At 44.5% G+C, this 21591-nt stretch overlaps 1 protein-coding gene across 1 annotated transcript in view; it reads right to left on the reverse strand.

Annotated features, from left to right (window-relative positions):
• The window catches only part of CRACR2A (calcium release activated channel regulator 2A), a 231495-nt gene extending 210092 nt beyond the window's left edge, over window positions 1-21403 (reverse strand). Inside the window, exon 1 of the mRNA XM_077468502.1 lies at window positions 21154-21403. The gene's annotated coding sequence lies outside the window, so the exon portion shown is untranslated. The remainder of the gene's footprint in view (window positions 1-21153) is intronic.
• Window positions 21404-21591: the final 188 nt, after the last annotated feature.

The raw sequence follows: 21591 nt of genomic DNA on the forward strand, positions 1-21591 counted from the left end.
GCCAGATACCACAGCATACCTTCAGAGGTCTAGTGGAGTCCATGCAACGATGGGTTATGGTGGGCTGTCATAATGTTATGGCTGATCGGTGTATAAGCTACCTGCAATTATCTACATCAGGGATATGCAATTAGTGGACCTCCAGCTGTTGCAAAACTACAAGTCCCATCATGCCTCTGCCCCTGGGTGTCATGCTTGTGGCTGTCAGTGTCTTGCTATGCCTCATGGGACTTGTAGTTCTGCTACAGCTGGAGGTCCGCTAATTGCATATCCCTGATCTACATGATGGTACAAAAAGATGAATGAATGTCGTATGGGACACTGGCCCATGTGAATGAGTCCTAGGATGGTGAACTTGCTTAATTAAGGTGTCACTCGCCCCTTGTTGGAAGCCTGCATGGGACAGATGACCCTGCTATTTGGCATAAAGCTAATCTGAATATGTTTCAGCAAAAGAACAGGGTGAAGCTAGGTACTCAGGGGTAGGGAGATCACTCCTTTCTTATGTCTAAGTTTACTAGTCTTTAGTTTGAGGTAGAGCGGATTTAAATTGAAAACTTTTTGTTTTTTTAAAACACAAAAAAAAAATTCTTTTAGCAAATGTATTCCTTTTCAGCTCAAGAACATCCTGCAAGCTTTATGATATGGCACTCTGCTTTACACAGTTTAACAAAACCACTTGTCACTGTGATAAATTTGCTCGTTTTGTCGTCCACTGTGCTGTGCCTCCTTTTTAATCTTCATAAACCATATGTATTTGTCCAAGGAAAAAATATCACTTCAAAGGGAACACAGAGGGTTTTATTCTAGAGAAAAGCAAATATAGTACGATTCTCATTTGAGTTATACAGTATATCAAGTCCCAATGGCTTTCTAGTCCAACAATTTAAAGGGACACTAGACTTTAGAACATTCTGCTTTTCCAAACGTATTACAGAGTTTTCTTCCAAGGTTCTCATCATACAAAAATTGTAATACACCTTGAAAAGGTCTTAGACCATTAATGCTGAACTCAAAGCCAATGGTTATATATAAAGTTAAAATATATCAACTTTAAAATGACACTAAGCTCAAGTTCCTCTGCAATTCAGTAGTACAGCTTGGTTATTAAAGCATTTGCAGCCTGCTCAATGGATGTGTCAGGCTCAATGATGGAATGCTCTACCAATCAACATCCGCCTGGAAGAAAATCACCTGGCTTTTAGGAAAAAACTCAAGACCTTCCTCTTTTAGCAGATGATCAAAGCTCGCCACAGCGCCTAGAGGCGATTCAGTTCGCATTGTGCGCTATACAAGTATTTCATTCATTCATTCATTCAATTCACATCTATGCATGTTGCTTTTGCACAGTATTGCTGCGATTTTGGACGATTTGCGCTTTGTTTTTTCACATTCAATGTATATAACCCGTTGCTAAGAAGCAGACCGGGAAGCCGGCCGCCCCTTCCTTAACAACTGATGAGTCATCATCTGTCAGCTGGGTTCCCCGCTGACAGCTGAATGTAAAAAAAAAAAAAAATAGAATTGGCGACAAAAAAAGGTGCTGGAGCTCTTGTACATGCAAAGACAAGAAAAAAAAACCTTTAACAAGACTGCTGAGAAGCATAGGCATAGAACATATATAACCAGACATCCTAACCTGAAAAAAATAATTTCAGGGACGTGGCATGCAAAAAAATATAAAAAATAAAGAACTACTGACACCAGTCACCCCTCCCTTACCAACACTATCCACTGCCCCAACCCGCTCCCTCCAAAAAGCATTGTGAAAAAAAATTGAAAACAAATAAAATAAAAAAATAAAATAAAAAATCAATACATAAAAATTTAAAAAAACGACTCACACCATCCACTGCCACATACGCCCTTCCCCAGAAACACTGTGAAAAAATATAAAAAAATTATTTTAAAAAATGTTTGCCGCCAAGAAGGACATGGGGCCAAAGGAGCGACCGGAGAAGGAGAACACAGGGAACAACCGGGAATGATTGGTGTGGCGGGAAGGACATCTGTGAACACTGATCTCCCTGTATAGCTTTTTGGCCGACAGCCACGGGAGAGATAGAAGGAGAAGCGTCTGTCGGCTAAAAAGCTATACAGGGAGATTAGTGTTCACAGCTGTCCCTGCCGCCACACCAATCAGTCCCGGTTGTTCCCTGTGTCCTCCTCCTCCGGCAGCTACACCGATCATTCCCGGCTGTGAACCAGGGAACCATACAGGATCGGCCCTGCAGCCAGGATATGGGGAGGTGCTTGCGGGTGTCAGGGAGCCGCAGCAGAAATGTGGGAGACTCCCGCACCTCGCGGGAGACTTGGGATGTCTGCATAACTCAAACTCAATCTTTCTAAACTGAACTCATGATATTTCACCAAGCCCGAGCCTTCTCCTCTTACTTCTCCATCAAGATCAATAATACAACTATCAGTCCTTCCCCTCCTGCCAGGATGCTGAATAATATTAACAATAATAAAGCAAAGCACATACCTTGACCTTTCTGCTCAATAAAAACACTGGAAATAGTTGGAATGGTATTAGAATATATTTAATCGGTATGTCAAAAAACAACTCAACTTCAATGATAACAAAAAGAATCCATCTAACCCACCCCTTTGGCATTTTAAGACAACCCCTGAACCCCTAAAGTGAAACTTCGCCATGGCCAGAGTCCTGCATTAAACACCATGTTTAATGGAGTCCTGAACCCCTTTCCTGAGGGTTCTAGGGTTCATTCATATAGCTCCAAACTGTCTCTTATTTGAAGGCACTGTCCTTTTGGAATCAAATCCCCTCATCATTATTTCCTCCTCAGTTCTCCAACTTTGTGTTCTAATGCATAGATGTATTTCAAAAATAAAATAATATAATAATATAAAATATAAATATTGATACAAAGTGATCCATAAAGTGCTCAAGTGCATATAAGTCTGTGATACCCTGACCAGCCAGGATCAGTTTTCAGTGTCCTTAATACAGAGATAATAAACGTGACTTGATAGGTGACTGTGAATAGTGATGGACGAACGTTTCGCCCGGCGGTCGTTTCGCGGCGAATTTCCGACTTTCGCCGTCCGCGGGTTCGAACGCCTTTTTCCGTCGTTCGCCCCGGCGGACTTACGTGTTTAATGTATACAAGAACTTTAACCTTTCGTGACACGTTTATCATGTGTTACAGGACAACCAATTGAGACATGACAGCTCATGGACACTTGGACATTCCCCCTAACCTATAAATACACCCGATCCGGTGGCCATTTTACATTCTTTCTTCTGTCACTGTAGGGAAAGGATCCTGTGTGGAGTAGGGACAGAGAAAACGCTAGCTATTTGGTACACAAAAGTTCTTTTCAGGACTGGTATAGGTGTTAGGTCAGCAGCCTGAGTTTCTTTTGTCAGTTTAGATAAAGGGACAGAGCGCTGTATGCTGCTATTTTAGGGACAGCTCAGCCAGATTAGTCTTTCTTCATCATCATCATCATCATCATCATTAGCTGTTACTATCAGGTCCACAAAAGAGCTGTTCCAGCTAATCGTTCCAGCCTACTCTTTTTTGCCAATTTGTATAGGGACAGGCAGGAAGCAGTGTGTCAGGCAGTGAGGATAATTTTAAAGACTTGCTGTTACTATTAGTTCCACAAAGGTTCTTTTCAGGACTGGTATCAGTGGTACAGTAATAGGCTTGTACACGTATAATATTCTTTCTTCCAAATATAGAAAGAATATTATACTTGACTGCTGCCCTTCTGCTGCAGTCTGCTAATCATTCACAACTCACTTGTTCCACAAAGCTCTTTATCAGGACTGGTAACTTGGTCTGTCTAGGGTGCTACGGTACATAGGCTTGGGTGCGGTACAGTCTGCTGTTCTGTAAGGACCGCTATCGGTCCACAATACATAGGGTTGCCGTGCACTACTGCTGACCGCTGCCCTATACTGCAGCAGTCCTTCAGCGGTATAGGGACTGACGCACAGTCTGCTAAACACTAATACACAACCTGCTTGGTCCACAAAAGTTCTTATAAGGACTGGTAACTTGGTATAGGGTGCTACGGTACATAGGCCTGAGTGCGTTACAGTCTGCTGTTCTGTAAGGACCGCTATCGGTCCACAATACATAGGGTTGCCGTGCACTACTGCTGACCGCTGCCCTATACTGCAGCAGTCCTTCATTGGTATAGGGACTGACGTACAGTCTGCTAATCACTAACACACAACCTGCTTGGTCCACAAAAGTTCTTATAAGGACTGGTAACTTGGTATAGGGTGCTACGGTACATAGGCCTGAGTGCGTTACAGTCTGCTGTTCTGTAAGGACCGCTATCGGTCCACAATACATAGGGTTGCCGTGCACTACTGCTGACCGCTGCCCTATACTGCAGCAGTCCTTCATTGGTATAGGGACTGACGTACAGTCTGCTAAACACTAACACACAACCTGCTTGGTCCACAAAAGTTCTTATAAGGACTGGTAACTTGGTATAGGGTGCTACGGTACATAGGCCTGAGTGCGTTACAGTCTGCTGTTCTGTAAGGACCGCTATCGGTCCACAATACATAGGGTTGCCGTGCACTACTGCTGACCGCTGCCCTATACTGCAGCAGTCCTTCATTGGTATAGGGACTGACGTACAGTCTGCTAATCACTAACACACAACCTGCTTGGTCCACAAAAGTTCTTATAAGGACTGGTAACTTGGTATAGGGTGCTACGGTACATAGGCCTGAGTGCGTTACAGTCTGCTGTTCTGTAAGGACCGCTATCGGTCCACAATACATAGGGTTGCCGTGCACTACTGCTGACCGCTGCCCTATACTGCAGCAGTCCTTCATTGGTATAGGGACTGACGTACAGTCTGCTAATCACTAACACACAACCTGCTTGGTCCACAAAAGTTCTTATAAGGACTGGTAACTTGGTATAGGGTGCTACGGTACATAGGCCTGAGTGCGTTACAGTCTGCTGTTCTGTAAGGACCGCTATCGGTCCACAATACATAGGGTTGCCGTGCACTACTGCTGACCGCTGCCCTATACTGCAGCAGTCCTTCAGCGGTATAGGGACTGACGCACAGTCTGCTAAACACTAACACACAACCTGCTTGGTCCACAAAAGTTTTTATAAGGACTGGTAACTTGGTATAGGGTGCTACGGTACATAGGCCTGAGTGCAGTACAGTCTGCTGTTCTGTAAGGACCGCTATCGGTCCACAATACATAGGGTTGACGTGCACTACTGCTGACCGCTGCCCTATACTGCAGCAGTCCTTCAGCGGTATAGGGACTGACGCACAGTCTGCTAAACACTAACACACAACCTGCTTGGTCCACAAAAGTTTTTATAAGGACTGGTAACTTGGTATAGGGTGCTACGGTACATAGGCCTGAGTGCAGTACAGTCTGCTGTTCTGTAAGGACCGCTATCGGTCCACAATACATAGGGTTGACGTGCACTACTGCTGACCGCTGCCCTATACTGCAGCAGTCCTTCAGCGGTATAGGGACTAAGAGTTTTGTCACAGGGTGATTTAAAAAATGACAGGCAGAGGAAGAGGCAGGCCCTTCCGCAGGGGTGGTAGGGGTAGGGCAGGAGCAACAGCCTTGAGCCAAAGTGGGAAGTTGCAGAAGGTGCGTTCAATTACTTTAAAGGACGCACCAGACTTGGTTGAGTGGCTCACTCAGCCTTATTCTTCTGCACCCTCCTCATCCTCTCGATCTGCACCCTCTTCTTCACTCTCTGCTATGTGCACCCCCAAAGACACTACCACCAACAACACCACCACCACCACATACCTTCCGCTTGAGTGCAAATGGGGGCCTTCATGCTCCAGTGTTTTAATAGGGACCCCCGTATAAAAAGCATGAGGGTCAAGGACCAGTACTGGGTGGCAACGTACTTAGATCCCCGGTACAAACACAAAATGGCGGAAATGTTACCGCCGTCGCAGAGGGCTGTCAGAATGCAGCACTTCCAGGCCTTGCTTCGAGAAATGCTGCATTCTGCTTTTGCGTGCGCTGGCAGAGGAGCAATTCCCACTCCCAGAGAAGGATTTGCGGGTACCAATCCAACAGCGCCTGCAAGAAGAGGCCGGTTTGAAGATGTGTTGGTGACTTCGGATATGAGGTCATTCTTTCAGCCGACCCATCGACAGGTGTCATCCGGATCCAGCATCAGGGAACGCCTAGACCGTCAGGTGTCCGACTACATTGGGTTAACGGCCGATGTGGACGCTCTGAGGAGTGATGAACCCCTAGACTACTGGGTGGGCAGGCTTGACCTCTGGCCAGAGCTTGCCCAATTTGCAATCGAACTGTTGGCTTGCCCCTCATCCAGTGTCCTGTCCGAAAGGACGTTCAGCGCAGCAGGGGGGATTGTGACCGATAAGCGTACTCGCCTAGCTCACGACAGTGTTAACTACCTCACATTTCTAAAAATGAATGAGGCATGGATCTCGGAGGAATTCAACACATGTGATCAGTAGACCATGTATATGTCTATAAACAATTTTTGGAATCAAGCACACAGACCTTCTTAATTCATTTGGCTCACTTCCCTGACCCAAAAAAGCACACCGTACTATATGCCCCTACCCTCCTCTTTGAAGAGGTTGAGCGGTGTCATATTTCTACTGGGGCTGCTTATTATGAGGGGTTCCCACCATCCCTGTGCTGTGCTGACTTCCTCCTGGGTGTTCTTATTATGAGGGGCTCCCACCATCCCTGTGCTGTGCTGACTTCCTCCTGGGGGTTCTTATTATGAGGGGATCACACCATCCCTGTGCTGTGCTGACTTCCTCCTGGGGCTGCTTACGGTGCTGCTGTCAGCGCTGTATGTCACGGAGCTGCTGTCAGCGCTGTATGTCACGGAGCTGCTGTCAGCGCTGTATGTCACGGAGCTGCTGTCAGCGCTGTATGTCACGGAGCTGCTGTCAGCGCTGTATGTCACGGAGCTGCTGTCAGCGCTGTATGTCACGGAGCTGCTGTCAGCGCTGTATGTCACGGAGCTGCTGTCAGCGCTGTATGTCACGGTGCTGCTGTCAGCGCTGTATGTCACGGAGCTGCTGTCAGCGCTGTATGTCACGGAGCTGCTGTCAGTGCTGTATGTCACGGAGCTGCTGTCAGCGCTGTATGTCACGGAGCTGCTGTCAGCGCTGTATGTCACGGAGCTGCTGTCAGCGCTGTATGTCACGGTGCTGCTGTCAGCGCTGTATGTCACGGAGCTGCTGTCAGCGCTGTATGTCACGGAGCTGCTGTCAGCGCTGTATGTCACGGAGCTGCTGTCAGCGCTGTATGTCACGGAGCTGCTGTCAGCGCTGTATGTCACGGAGCTGCTGTCAGCGCTGTATGTCACGGTGCTGATGTCAGTGCTCTGTATTACGGTGCTGCTGTCAGTGCTCTGTATCTCCTGCACCCTCTTGTTTGCCTACCCTGGTCCCTGACCTTCCCTCTCCTCCATTGCCTTCATTAGCTCCATAGTCCTGAATTGTCAGAACAATTTCCCAAATAAAAAAAAAATGCTTGTAGTTATCGATCCCAAATTCACCTCATACATGTATTATGCTATTGTCCAGGTGGTGGGACTACGTGCTACCCCCTAATAATTACCCCGTGGCCGCAAATTCGACCTAAAGGTTTGCGAAATTCGCCTCCCATTGAAGTCAATGGAGCCCGCGGCGAACGGTCGTTTTCGCGAACGTTTGTGTCCGTTCGCGTTTCGCGTTCGCGAAACGTCCCGTCGGAAGTTCGTCCATCACTAACTGTGAATATAGCGATCTGCAACTGTGATTACACTCAGGTGCTCCTCACCCCAAGGTAATGGCCACTCACCTCAGAGCGTGTGACCTCGCAATTAAGTTTGGTCAGTACACGCTTTGAATCATCAAAACAGATTCCAGGTCAGGTTGCAAGGTCCAAACACTGCTCAAAGATGTAGCCTCATGGGTTTGGTGCGTTAGTGCACCACTCTATAGCATGCCTTAATAGCGGCAAGACGTGGATGAGCGTGTGCTCCTACACCATAAGACAGACCAGCTGCCTCCTGCACCATCCAGTCCCCTCCCCTACGCGTGTCGATACAATGGAAATATTGTATCTTCATCAGGGGGATGTTACCACAAAGTTGGCAGCATGAAATTGTCCAAAATGTCTTGGTATGCTGATGCCTCGTCCAACATCAGTGCCTGCCCTCACAAATGCGCTTCTGGAGAATGGTCAGACATTCCCATAGACACACTCCTAAACCTTGTGGACAGCCTTTCCAGAAGAGTTGAAGCTCTTATAGCTGCAAAGGGTGGGCCAACTCGATACTGAACCCTACGGACTAAGACTGGGATGCCAGTAAAGTTCATGTACGTGTAAAGGCAGGCATCCTAATACTTTTGGCAATATAGTGTAATTCAGCCTGTCATAAGCTTTAACAAGCTGCTGGCAACTGGGCACCCTTGTGCATGCAGTTTAATGGCGTGTACACACGACCAAACTTTCCATCAGATTAGGTCCGATGGTCTTCCCGACGGACTTTCCGAATGAATGGACTTGGCCCCACACGTACAGACTAAGTCGTTCGAAAGTCCGTTCATTTTGAACGTGATGACGTAAACGGGACTAAACAAGGAAGTTCAATAGCCAGTAGCCAATAGCTTCCCTTGCGTCGTATTTGGTCTGTCGGACCAGCACACAGGCGAACAGTTTTCATGATTTTAGTCCATCGGATAGATTTGAAACATGTTCTATTTCTAGGTCCGTCTGATTTTTTTTCTAACTAGCCCACACACGATCGGATTGTCCAACGGACTAATCCCTTCGGATCTAATCTGCCGGAAAGTCCGAAGAGTCAAAGTTGATGTTCAAAGCTTATCTGGTTTAATTCTGGGCGGGTCTACAACTTATATACTCTATTATTAGCCAATCATTGCATAGAACATGGGTGTGGTTAATACAGAGGTGTACATTACATATCATTACATATCATTAATTATACCATCTGCTTTCATGACTCATAGTCATTAGTCCTGCTTCCCTATGTCCCTATGTCATGTCTGGGGTGACCCAGACATATTGAGACACTATTTCTTTATTTAGACAGTTCAGAATAAAACTGCTTATGCAAGTTATATTTTTATATTTATATGTATGCTTTATAGGAAACTGCTACAGTCTGTAAATACAGAAGAACTTTAAACTAACTAGCAGATTAACCCAGGTTAATTTTATATGAATTTATAAAGATGGAGTCACTCCGGTTCAGCCATATCACAACAGTGTGTACGCGGCATAAAAGTTATTTCCATAAACCAATACAAAGGAAAAGTAGAGATGAAAATACACAGTTTATTGATCATTTTTTGTGTATTAATTCTTCATGGTCTGCATAAAGTGAGCTCTTTGACAACAAACCTTGTGATGCTGTGATGTGTCCCTCATTACTATCTCAGAAAATTGGGAGGTATGCATTCATCATCATCATCATTTATTCAGCATCCCAATTTCATTGACTCATTAAAAAAAGAAGCCACAATTGGGCTTTTAAAAAATAACTGCAAAAACATATAATTATCCTTTAATATAAATACAATTCTTTATCTTATTAGCGAGTTGTTGCACAGCTAAGCACTTTTATCTTGGTGACAAACTCCTGCGTAACTCGTCTTTCAAGTAAGTCGCATTGCAGGCTTAATATTTTCTCAAGCACACTCTCTAGTTCAGCCCCGTTTCTTTAAATTGCTGAGATCCTTTAATGAGTCATTTATGAAGATCTGACTCTCGCAGCATGGCCTGTTTAAAGGAAGTGAGCAAACAAGTGGTAAAGCAGGTTTTTCTGATGGTGTGCCTGCGAGTGAAAGAAAACCAGAGAGCAGGCATAGCTATAAAAAGTTCATGCAACTCAAAACCCAAACTGCAAAACTGACACACAAAGAGCACGTAGCACGGCGCATTCCACCAACGTTTCCTTTCAGCTTTTTCTGAAATTTAAAAAAGTTTTAGATATCGACAGATATTGTATGTAGATATTTATAACAGAGTGAATTCATATAAAAGATGAATGTTTCCATTCAGTCAAACTACACTGATGTAAATCCCAACCTGCTGACATCAAACCTGTTACTTTGGAACCTTGGTTAACAAGCATTTTGAAAGACGAGCAATTTAAAAAAAAAAAATCCTGATTCGGTTTACGAGTGTTGTCTTGCAAAATGAGCAGAATTCAAGCTAATGTGGTGTGCAGTACCGCATTTGGCTAGAAGTGCGGGGGCGCCGCTTGGAGCCGTTCGGAAATACTCAGAATACTTGGAAATACTCGGAATTACTCGGAAACACTCGGAAATACTCCATTCCTGAGTGTTTCCGAGCCTTTCCGAGGGTTTCCGAGTTCAGCCGAGCTGTCTCCGAGTATTTCTGAGGCTCTCCGGCACCCCTCACCTCTGGTCACATGTGGTATTGCATGCAATAGAAGTCAATGCGGAACTAATTATCTTTGTTTCCATTGACTTCAATGGGGAAACTAGCTTTGATATGTGAGTGCTTTGGATTACAAGCATTCTCCTGGAATGGATTATTCTTATAATCCAAGGTTCCACTGTACTTAGAATAGCGGTACCTGAAATTTGGAAGCTACAGGTGTTGCCTACTTGTACTTTGTTCTGTCTTTCAAAGTGTCCAAAAGAGCCCTACAATGAGGTGCTACTATGTCATGTCCAGCCTCACTGACCAATAAAGGGGTACACTTTGTGGGAGGGGCCTCTTAAGCAACTTGGTATCTGCATACAGAGTATGAGATTTATTTTGATGGGTATGAGATTTCCTTTGATACTTCCGTAGCTAAACTTTGACACACTTTAAAGTGGTATTAAAACCAAAACCAAAAATGTTATATACTGTAGTTTATAATCCTTGGATGTGGTTGCATTAAACAGCCCATAAATAAGCCATATTTTCCCCTTCAACCAACTTGATTAATTGTTTGTGCACTGGTGGAGGGGGAATTATGATGTGGGGTTGCTTTTCGGAGGTTGGGCTTGGCCCTTAAATTCCAGTGAAGGGAACTCTAATGCCGCATACACACAATCGGATTTTCCAACAACAAATGTTGGATGTGAGCTTGTTGATGGAAAGACCGTGTGTATGCTCCATTGAACATTTGTTGTCTGACTTTCCTGCCAACAAATGTTGGATAGCAGGTTCTCATATTTCCACCAACAACTGTTTGTTGTCAGACTTTCCGATCGTGTGTACACAAGTCTGTTGGACAAAAGTCCACGCATGCTCTGAATCAAGTACGAGCCGGAAGCGCTCGGTCTTGTAAAACTAGCATTCGTAATGGAGATATAACGTACGTCTTGTAGGTCACTACGTTCGTAATTGTTGGCCAACATTTGTGTGACCGTGTGTATGCAAGACAAGTTGGAGCCAACATCCTTCAAACAAAAATCCACGTTTTGTTGTCGGAAAGTCCAATCGTGTGTACGGGGCATTAAGGTGTCAGCATACCAAGACATTTTGGACAATTTCATGCTCCCAACTTTGCGGGAACAGTTTGGGGATGGCCCCTTCCTATTCCAACATGACTTTGCACTAATGCACAAAGCAATACTTATGTCAGTTCAGTTTTTCCTTTTAAAGGGGTTGTAAAGTCAGAAGGTTTTTTATCTTAATGCATAGAATGCAAAAGAAAAAGCCTTCTGTGTGCAGCAGTCCCCCCTAATACTTACCCGAGCCCCATCTCTGTCCAGCGATGTCTACGAGTGTCTCGGCCATCCAAGAATCTCCCTTCTGATTGACTGAGATACGGCACCATTGGCTCCCACTCCTATCAATCAAAGTTAGTCAGCCAATCAGGAGAGAGAGGATGGGGCCAGGCTCAGGGAGCTGTGACTAGTCTCGGGTGCCCCCATAGCAAGCTGCTTGCTGTGGGGGCACTCAACAGGAGGGGCCAGGAGCACAGAAGAGGGACCCAAAAAGAGGAAGATTGGGTCTGCTCTGTGCAAATTCACTGCAACAGAGCAGGCAAGTATAACATGTTTGTTATTCTATTGAAAAAAGAAAAATGAGACTTTGCAATCACCCTAAATAAATTCACCAGGGGCATACCTAAAGCATTTGGCACCTGGGGCGTAACCTATATCTGGCACCCCCCCTCATGCAGGTAGATGGCACACTGCACGTGTAGTGCCTCCATACACTGCAGCCTGGAAGAATCCTTCTCCCTCTGCTCCCCCGGGTGGCCAGGCCCCTCCTCCTGTTCTGTAAAAAAAGGTGCCAAACAACCTGTCATTGGACGGCCGGCGCCAGACAGAAAAACATGTGTAGCTGCCGGTGGCACACCTACTATGTGCTACTGCCAGTGGCGTCACTAGGGTTATTGTCACCTGGTGCAGTAAAGCAAGGTGTCACCCCCCCCCCCAAAAAAAATATTTTCATGTTTTCTGAAAGTGCGCCAATGATGCAGCATGTGGGACTTTTGGTGCGCTTTCTGAAAATGCAGAACAAAAACGTGCAACCTAATAGAAATCTATAGGACTGCAGCTTTGACTGCGGATAAAATGTAGGAAGACCCCTTTACATTACAGAGCCCCCGTACCTCCCATGTACCTCTGGACCCCTTTAAATTACACAGCCCTCGCACCTCTGGATTCCTTTACATTACACAGCCCCCTTACCTCAGGACCCATTTACATTACACAGCCCCTGCACCTCTGAAACCCTTTACATTACACAGACCCCTTACCTCAGGACCCATTTACATTACACAGCCCCTGCACCTCTGTAACCCTTTACATTACAAAGCCCCCACACCTCTGGACTCCTTTACATTACACAGCCCACGCACCTCTGACCCCCTTTACATTACAAAGCCCCCCCCCCACACCTCTGGATCCCTTTACATTACAAAGCCCCCCCACACCTTTGGACCCCTTCAAATCACACAGCCCCCCCACACTTCTAGATCCGTTTGCATTACACAGCCCCTACAGCCCCTACCCCCCACACCTCTGCCCCTTTCTACATTATTTGGGCAGAGCAGCAGACATAGGCGAGTGGAGCAGGGAGCAGCAGGCAGAATGGGAGATAGCAACCAATCACCTGCTGGTTAACTTGGAAAGTTAACTCCGGCAGCTCTCACTGTCTATTCAGCGCTGCTGTTTCTCTTTCCTGTTCTGCCTCCTGCCCCTTTCTCCTGTGTTAGTGAGTGGTGGAGGCAATCAGGTGGCTGGCCCTGGCGAGTGTCAACCGGGTATGGCCTTATACCCCTCCAATATGTGGCAACTGGGGCGGAATAATGGCAGGTATACTTTAAGTATTGGTCTGGCCAAATTTGATACAGTACTTGAATATTTTGGACTTTATGTATCACCTTTTCAAATGATATTTCTTTCAGCTAACAGGCACATATTTTTTAGTGGCAAATCAAAACAGCCCCTGTTCACACCTGTGCAATGGGTTGGCCTATGTGTGACTATGCATGACAACAGGATTACTATTATTTTGGGACCGGTTCACACCCGTGAGTTTCTCTTTCTCCCTTCTCAGAATCTTGGAAAAAGTACAGGTGTTTTTTTTTGGTTTGAAAATGCATATTTTTGGTCCCATATACTTCAATGACAGCGCATGAAAAACACATGAAAACCACATCAAAAATGGTCTAAAAACACATAAAATTACAGACGCACAAGTGTGAACCCAGCCTAAAACAATAACAAAATAGAAAACATTTTAACCACTTAAGGACCAGGCCTCTTTTTCAGATTTGGTGTTTACAAGTTTAAAACTGTTTTTTTTGCTAGAAGATTACTTAGAACTATCACATATTATATATTGTTTTTTTTCTAACACCCTAGAGAATAAAATGGCAGTCATTGCAATACTTTTTTTCACACCGTATTTGCGCAGCGGTCTTACAAGCGCACTATTTTTGGAAAAAATTCACTTTTTTGAATAAAAAAACAAGACAACAGTAAAATTAGCCCAAACTTTTACCCTCAAAAATCTCCATAAGCGACATTTAAAAAATTCTACAGGTTGCATGTTTTGCGTTACAGAGGCGGTCTAGGGCTAGAATTATTGCTCTTGCTCTGCCGATCGTGGGGATACCTCAGATGTGTGGTTTGTCTACCGTTTTCATATGCGGGCACTACTCACATATGTGTTCGTTTCTGTGCATGAGCTCGTCGGGACGGGGTGTTTTAAAAAAAAAAAATTCTTATTTATTTTACTTGATTTTATTTATTTTTACACTTAGGAATAAAAGTGATCCTTTTTTTTTATTACAAGGAATGTAAACATCCCTTGTAATAGAAAAAAGCATGACAGGTCCTCTTAAATATGAGATCTGGGGTGAAAAAGTCCTCAGATCTCATATTTGGACTTAAATGCAATAAAAAAAAAAATGTAATTTGAAAAAATGACATTGAAAAAAAATTTACCTTTAATAGGTATGAAAGGAAGTGACGTTTTGACGTCGCTTCCGCCCTCCTATGGTATAGAGACCAGTGGGGGCCATCTTAGCCTCACTCCATACCCAGCAGTGGAAAGGACCCGATCGCCTCCGCCCCTACCGAAGGCTCCGGTAAGTGGCGGAGGGCGCAGGAGAGCGGCGGGAGGGCGAGTGGCACCTCTCCCGCCACCGATAACGGTGATCTCACAGTGAACCCGCCATGGAGACCACCGTTATCGCACACAGGGCCGCCTCCTGTAAAGAGGGATATCTCGGTTGTGGCAGCAGCTGCTGCCGTTATGGAGATAACCCTCTTCAAAATACCGATGTATATGTACATGAGGCGGTCCTTAAGTGGTTAAGGTGAAGCAATATTATGTTTATACACATAGAACAATATAAAATCCAATGCCAGTTATGCTGGTCGTATTTTTTTGCCATATTTGCTTAGTAGCTTGATTCTGTTCTTATGGCGCGTACACACGATTGGAATTTTGGTTGGAAAAAGCTCTGATGGTTTTCCCGACACAATTCCGAGGGGATTTCGCTCAAGCTGTCTTGCATACACATGATCACACCAAATTCCGACCACCAAGAACGCGGTGACGTACGACGGGACTAGAAAAAGGAAGTTCAATAGCCAGTAGCCAATAGCTTCCATCTCGTAGTTGAATCTGAGCATGTGTGAATCTTTGCATACATTACATCAGTGCCCAGCAGTGCCACCTATCAGAGCCACCGATCAGTGCCACCTATCAGTGCCCATCAGTCCCATCTATCAGTGGTACCTATCAGTGCCCATTAGTGCCACCCATCCGTGCCACCCATCAGGGCCATCTTATCTGTGCCCATCTTTGTCCATCAGTGCCGCCTTATCTGTGCCCATCAGTACTGCTTTATCTGTGCCTATCGGTGCCACCTTATCTGTGCCTATTAGTGCCGCCTTAACTGTGCCTATCAGTGCCCACCAGTGCAGGCTATCAGTGCCCACCAGTGCCGCCTCATCAGCGCATTTAAATGAAGGAGAAAAATGACCTGTTTGCTAAATTTTATAACAAACTATGAAACATGATTTTTTTTTCATTTATTTTTTTGCATCTTTTTTTGTTTGTTAAGCAAAAAATAAAACTCCCAGCTGTAATTAAATACCACCAAAAGAAAGCTCTATTTGTGGGGAAAAAATTATAAACATTTAATTTGGGTACAGTGTTGTATGGCCGCGCAATTGTCATTCAAAGTGCATCAGCGCTGAAAACTGAAAATTGGTCTGGGCAGGAGGGGGGTTTAAGTGCCCAGCAAGCAAGTGGTTAAAGTTGATGTAAGGACAAGGCTTTCTTTTTTTCGCTTTGGATAGAGAAGTGGGGGGTTAGACACTCTGTCAAGTGTGTATTGCAGCCTCTCTGTGCCCCCCCCCCCCCTCCACTGGGGAGATTTACTCTCCTAGTCAAAATTGCCAACAAGCCAAGACATTAAGTGATGGGAAATCCTAAATTTTTGAGTTGTCATCAGAGCAAGAAGTGAGGGTGTCTATACTGGCTTTGCCAGTGACAACTGTCTATGAGGGAATTCCTCACACTTTAGGGAAATCTTCTTTTGTTTTCTGTTGTGTCTCTGTGACAGGATGTAAAGGGAAATCTCCCTAGTTGGACATTGATAGTGAACAAAAAACAAAAAAAACGATAAGGCTTTTAACCATTCTCTACTCTATCCAGAGTTGTTTATACACTTCAATATCTAATTTTTGTCCGTCTTCACATTTTAAAGAAAAACCCAACCCAAAAATAACAAGATAAAAATGAATAGCCCCTTAAAAGATCAAATGACAAAACCAGTTTTTGCTGCAATATTCGCCTTCAATCAACGGATTTCCCCTGCAGCACTTTTTTATGCCACCAAATGTCCTCAATCTGAGGGCCAACATCATTCAGTCCACTTCCTCTGAACTCAGGTCATCCTGGACCCACCCCAACCTGTGACAGTTCAGTGAAAGGAGAAGTAGCTCAGTTATGGGCTCATCTCTCTGTCACCCTGTTTTTTCCTTCTATCAACAAGCTTATCAGCACATTAACTGATCCTTTTGCTGCTTCTCCTTTTCCCAGTCTGAGCTCTCAAATTCACTGCTTGCATTGAAAAAAAAAACAGTTAATGATGTATTAATGAATACAGAGTTGCATTAATTTGTGTCTTTTATATCTGCTTAGGGTTTAGCTTTAAGCATCCAAATTAAAAATAAAATACTTAAATCACAAAAACACATGAATTGTGCAGTTTTGTGAACCTTTATAGAGCACAAAAAAATTTGCAGAAATTTTAACCCCTTCCCTATCAGACCGATTTTCTTCTTTGTTGACACATAACAAAATGCAATTTTTTTTTACATGGAGACACACTTAAACCCCAAAAGCAGTATGTTTTCTGAAAGGAGAGGACCTATAGAATAAAGTGAGGGTAGCTACATTTTTTTATGTCGCAGAATATTTTAACACCTGTTTATCAGATCAATATTTTTAGCCAAAGATGCATTGAAATGAACGTTATTGAACACAAACACGATAAATGTTCAGTAAAATATAAAAAATTAGACTGTTTCCAGTAAACAGTTACAAAATATGTCAAGTCTCAAAAGTACCCACAAAAGGAGACAAACTATAATAGCCATAACTATTCATGGGAGATGCTTCAAGAACCTTTACAGGTCATCGGTTTAGAGCAGCAGTCTTCAAACTTTCTAAACAAAGGGCCAGTTTACTGTCTTTTAGGTTTTAGGGGGTGCTGGACTGTGGCCAGTGAGAGTAGAAAATGACCTGGCATCAATGGGAGTAAACAACGCACCATCATTTGATTTAATGGGAGGAATAGTGTCCTACTGTTGGTATCAGTGGGAGAAGTAATGTCCAATTGTTGGTATCTGTTGGAGGAATAGTACCCCGTCATTGGTGTCTGTGGGAGAAATAGCGCCCTATCATTGGTGTTTGTGGGAGAAATAGTGCCCCGTCATTGGTGTCTGTGGGAGAAATAGCGCCCTATCATTGGTGTTTGTGGGAGAAATAGTGCCCCGTCATTGGTGTCTGTGGGAGGAATAGTGCCCCCTCATTGGTGTCTGTGGGAGGAATAGTGCCCCATCAATGGTGTCTGTGGGAGGAATAACGCCCTCCCATTGATGTCCGTGGGAGAAATAGTGCCCCGTCATTGGTGTCTGTTGGAGGAATGGCGCCCTCTCATTGGTGTCTGTGGGAGGAATAGTGCCCTGTCAATGGTGTCTGTGGGAGGAATGACGCCCTCCCATTGGTGTCTGTGGGAGGAATAGTGCCCCATCATTGGTGTCTGTGGGAGGAATGGCGCCCTCTCATTTGTGTCTGTGGGAGGAATAGTGTCCCATCATTGGTGTCTGTCGGAGGAATAGTGCCCCATCATTGGTGCTGTTGGAGGAATAGTACCCTGTCATGGGTGTCAGTGGGAGGAATGGTGCCCCATCACTGGTGTCTGTGGGGGGAATAATGCCCCATCACTGGTGTCTGTGGGAGGAATATAGCCCCGTCATTGGTGTCTGTGGAAGGAATGGTGCCCCGTCATTGGTGTCTGTGCTGGACTTTGGCCAGTGGGATTAGAAAATGGGCTGGCATCAATGGGAGTAAACAACGCATCATAATTTGTTTTAATAGGAGGAATTGTGTCCTACTGTTGGCATCAGCGGGAGAAGTAATGTCCAATTGTTGGTATCTGTTGGAGGAATAGTACCCCATCATTGGTATCTGTGGGAGAAATGGCACCCTATCAATGGTGTTTGTGGGAGAAATAGTGCCCCATCATTGGTGTCTGTGGGAGGAATAGCGCCCCCTCATTGGTGTCTGAGGGAGGAACAGTGCCCCGTCATTGGTGTCTGTGGGAGGAATGGCGCCCTCCCATTGGTGTCTGTGGGAGGAATAGTGCCCCGTCCATGGTGTCTGTGGGAGGAATAGTGCCCCATCATTGGTGTCTGTGGGAGGAATGGCACCCTCTCATTGGTGCCTGTGGGAGGAATAGTGCCTCATCATTGGTGTCTATGGGAGGAATAGTACCGTCATGGGTGTCAGTGGGAGGAATGGTGCCCCATCATTGGTGTCTGTGGGGGGAATAATGCCCCATCACTGGTGTCTGTGGGAGGAATAGAGCCCCATCATCTGTGTCTGTGGGAGGAATGGTGCCCGGTCATTTGTGTCTGTGGAAGGAATGGTGCCCCAACACTGGTGTCAGTGAATGGAATGGTGCCCAAAGGGCCAGATAAAAGCAAGCTAAGGGCTACATCTGGCCCACAGTTCATTGTGAATGACACCCCAATACATTGTACAGTACAGCCCAATGCACTACAACATACTGTATATACTGTATGTTGTGATATGCCGTGTTTAAAAAAAAATGGTCATGCACATTTTTTTGACTGGCTTTGAAGTGTTGGCAGCCCTTTTATAATGAATGTGCAATTTGAATGCAATGCACATTAATGCATGCATAATAAAATACGGTTGGCCCTTAAAGTTTTTTGGAGGTTTTCTTGTTTAAATGTTACATTTTATACACTTATTTTTTTTTTTAGTTTAGCAGCCTCTCCCTAATGTCTATTGCCAGCTGTACTGATCTTATAGTCTTTACGTAAAGGGTTACAAGGGCTTTAGAGAATTAAAGATGAATGAGATAAAATTCTAGAACTGAGTTTTTTTTCTTGCATACATCTTACTTCCTGTCCAGTAATCTCATTGAATGACATAGCAGGCAAATTTTTGTAAGCCATCTTTAGCCTACAATGGCCAATAATATAGTACAGCAAAAGTGCATGAGGTCGTTTCTTAAAAATGAAAGAGCCTTTATGCCGTGTACACACGACCGGACTTTTCGTCAGCAAAGGTCCAAGGGAACGAATCTGTCGGACAATTCAATCGTGTGTGGGCTCCATCGGACCTTTGCTGTCCAAAAATCTGACGGACTTTAGAAATAGAACATGTTTCAAATTTTTTCGCCGGAATTCCGCCAGACCCAGTTCCTATGGAGAAATCCGCTGGTGTGTATGCTAGTCTGACGGACAAAAACCGACACTAGGGCAGCTATTGGCTACTGGATATGAACTTCCTTATTCTAGTCCGGTTGTACGTCACCACGTTCGAATCCATCGGACTGTGGTGTGATTGTGTGTGACCAAGTCCATTCATTCGGAAAGTCTGTCAGAACTCCGCCAAAAGTCCGGTCGTGTGTACGCGGCATAAGACCCCATTCACATCTGAGCCACATCTAGCGAAGCTCCAGCATCATGTTTTTGTGGAGTGTTTTTGGAGCAGCACCATTCATTTTAAATGGTCCTCCCTCCACTCCAAAAATACACAATGTCGTGCATTTTTCTGCGATCCTGGAATCTCAGAATTGCGAGATTCTGCCTGTGATTCCAATACGCTTAGATGTGAACAGGGCCTTATAGCCTTTAAGTTTTGAGCAACACAAGACAATCAATTATAAGGACAGTGATTCAGTTCTAATCTACCCAGTTCATGTCGTGTTTTGACAGCTTTCTCCAAAACACTTGCATGAAACAGTTTGATGCCATTGTACATCCAGTGTAACTATAGATATCATCTCAGGGCACCTCTCCACCACACTTATATTACACTTGGAATGCCACAGACATGATTTTTGAAGCTCAGATGTGAATGACCCTTAAGTTACATTACATTTATTTGAATGTGTTGGTGTACTGAACCACCCCAACATGCCACAGGATGTCCCTAGAGCAGCGATATGCAATTAGCGGACCTCCAGCTGTTTCAGAACTACAAGTCCCATGAGCATAGCAAGACTCTGACAGCCACAAGCATGACACCCAGAGGCAGAGGCATGATGGGACTTGTAGTTTTGTAACAGATGGAGGTCCGCTAATTGCATATCCCTGCCCTAGAGTTTCTCCATTCTCTATCATGTAAAGTTGCAGAAAAAAATCCAACAGTTGGATTCCCCCTTTTATTAGTCACATGAAGTCAATGAAGTTCGGAACCCAGAAAGAATTACAATTCTGGAGTCAGCCAGAGGTGCCATGTTGATGTCAGGTGCCTTTGGTAATCTCAGCAATTCTTTGGGCAAGCTCTTTGGATGTAATATCTTATAAACTTGAAAGCCTTTTTCCATAGACATTTCTTGGCAAATGTTTTGCAAGGTCACCAGGTCTTTCCTTGTCCCCCACCAATTTCTCAGTTTGGGACTGGCATCCAGAATGTGATAACACAAGTACGTGGCCAATTTGCATACCCCTACTAGGGCCAATTAGTACATGAGCCAATTGACCAACCAGCATATTTTTGGAAATAGAAGGAGCAAATCCATGCATAACATGCAAACTTCATACAGATAGTGTGCTGACCAAGATTCAAAGCAAAGACCCCAGTGCTGCAAGGCATAAGTGCTAACCACTAAGCCACCGCGCCGGCTATAAAAATAAAGTTCACTCTATATAATCAGAATCCATTAAATAATTATTCAGTCACTTTCAGAAGTCTGTTTAGGAATATATCACACACAAATTCTATGATGCTTATAATTTTTTTTTTTTTGCAGGTGATTTGCAGGCCACAATTATAACAAGCGTGTTTCTCAAACATCTGTTTGCTTTCAGCCACAAAGTGATCTGCGAGTGCTGATCACAGCGGACCAATCTCTGAATGCCATAGCCACAGTCGTTTCCACAACTTGTGAAACTTTTTCTACTTACTTTGACAAAGTGAAACTGCAAAAGAGGAACTTAGAGTCTCCAGATGTCCATTCCTCCTTGGGAGCTGAGAGCTAGCAAAGGAAACTTCTCGTAGATCCACATGTGTCACAATTGTGCTGCCTGGGTTTACAAACCGCCTTCCCTGTGAAATCACTGAAGGAATGTGTGTTCCCTACCTGCGGCCACAGTGGAGCTCCTGTGAGTAGCTGGTGTAGACAGTTGTGGGAGGTTTCAGCATAACAGGCATTGTCACAGCAAGAGTGGAAGGACAGGCCTCTCTCGGGGAGGGACCAGTAGACTTAGGAAATGTGTTGAAGAATTTGACACATTGTGATTCCTGTAAGAAATACAAAGAAGACACATTATTTAGATTCGCTTATCCCAATACTTTATGGATAAGTTAATATATATATATATATATATATATATATATATATA

The sequence above is a fragment of the Lithobates pipiens genome, unplaced genomic scaffold (assembly GCF_037356315.1).
Source record: "Lithobates pipiens isolate NorthernLeopardFrog02 unplaced genomic scaffold, aLitPip1_a1.2 Scaffold_8, whole genome shotgun sequence".
Lineage (NCBI taxonomy): Eukaryota > Metazoa > Chordata > Amphibia > Anura > Ranidae > Lithobates > Lithobates pipiens.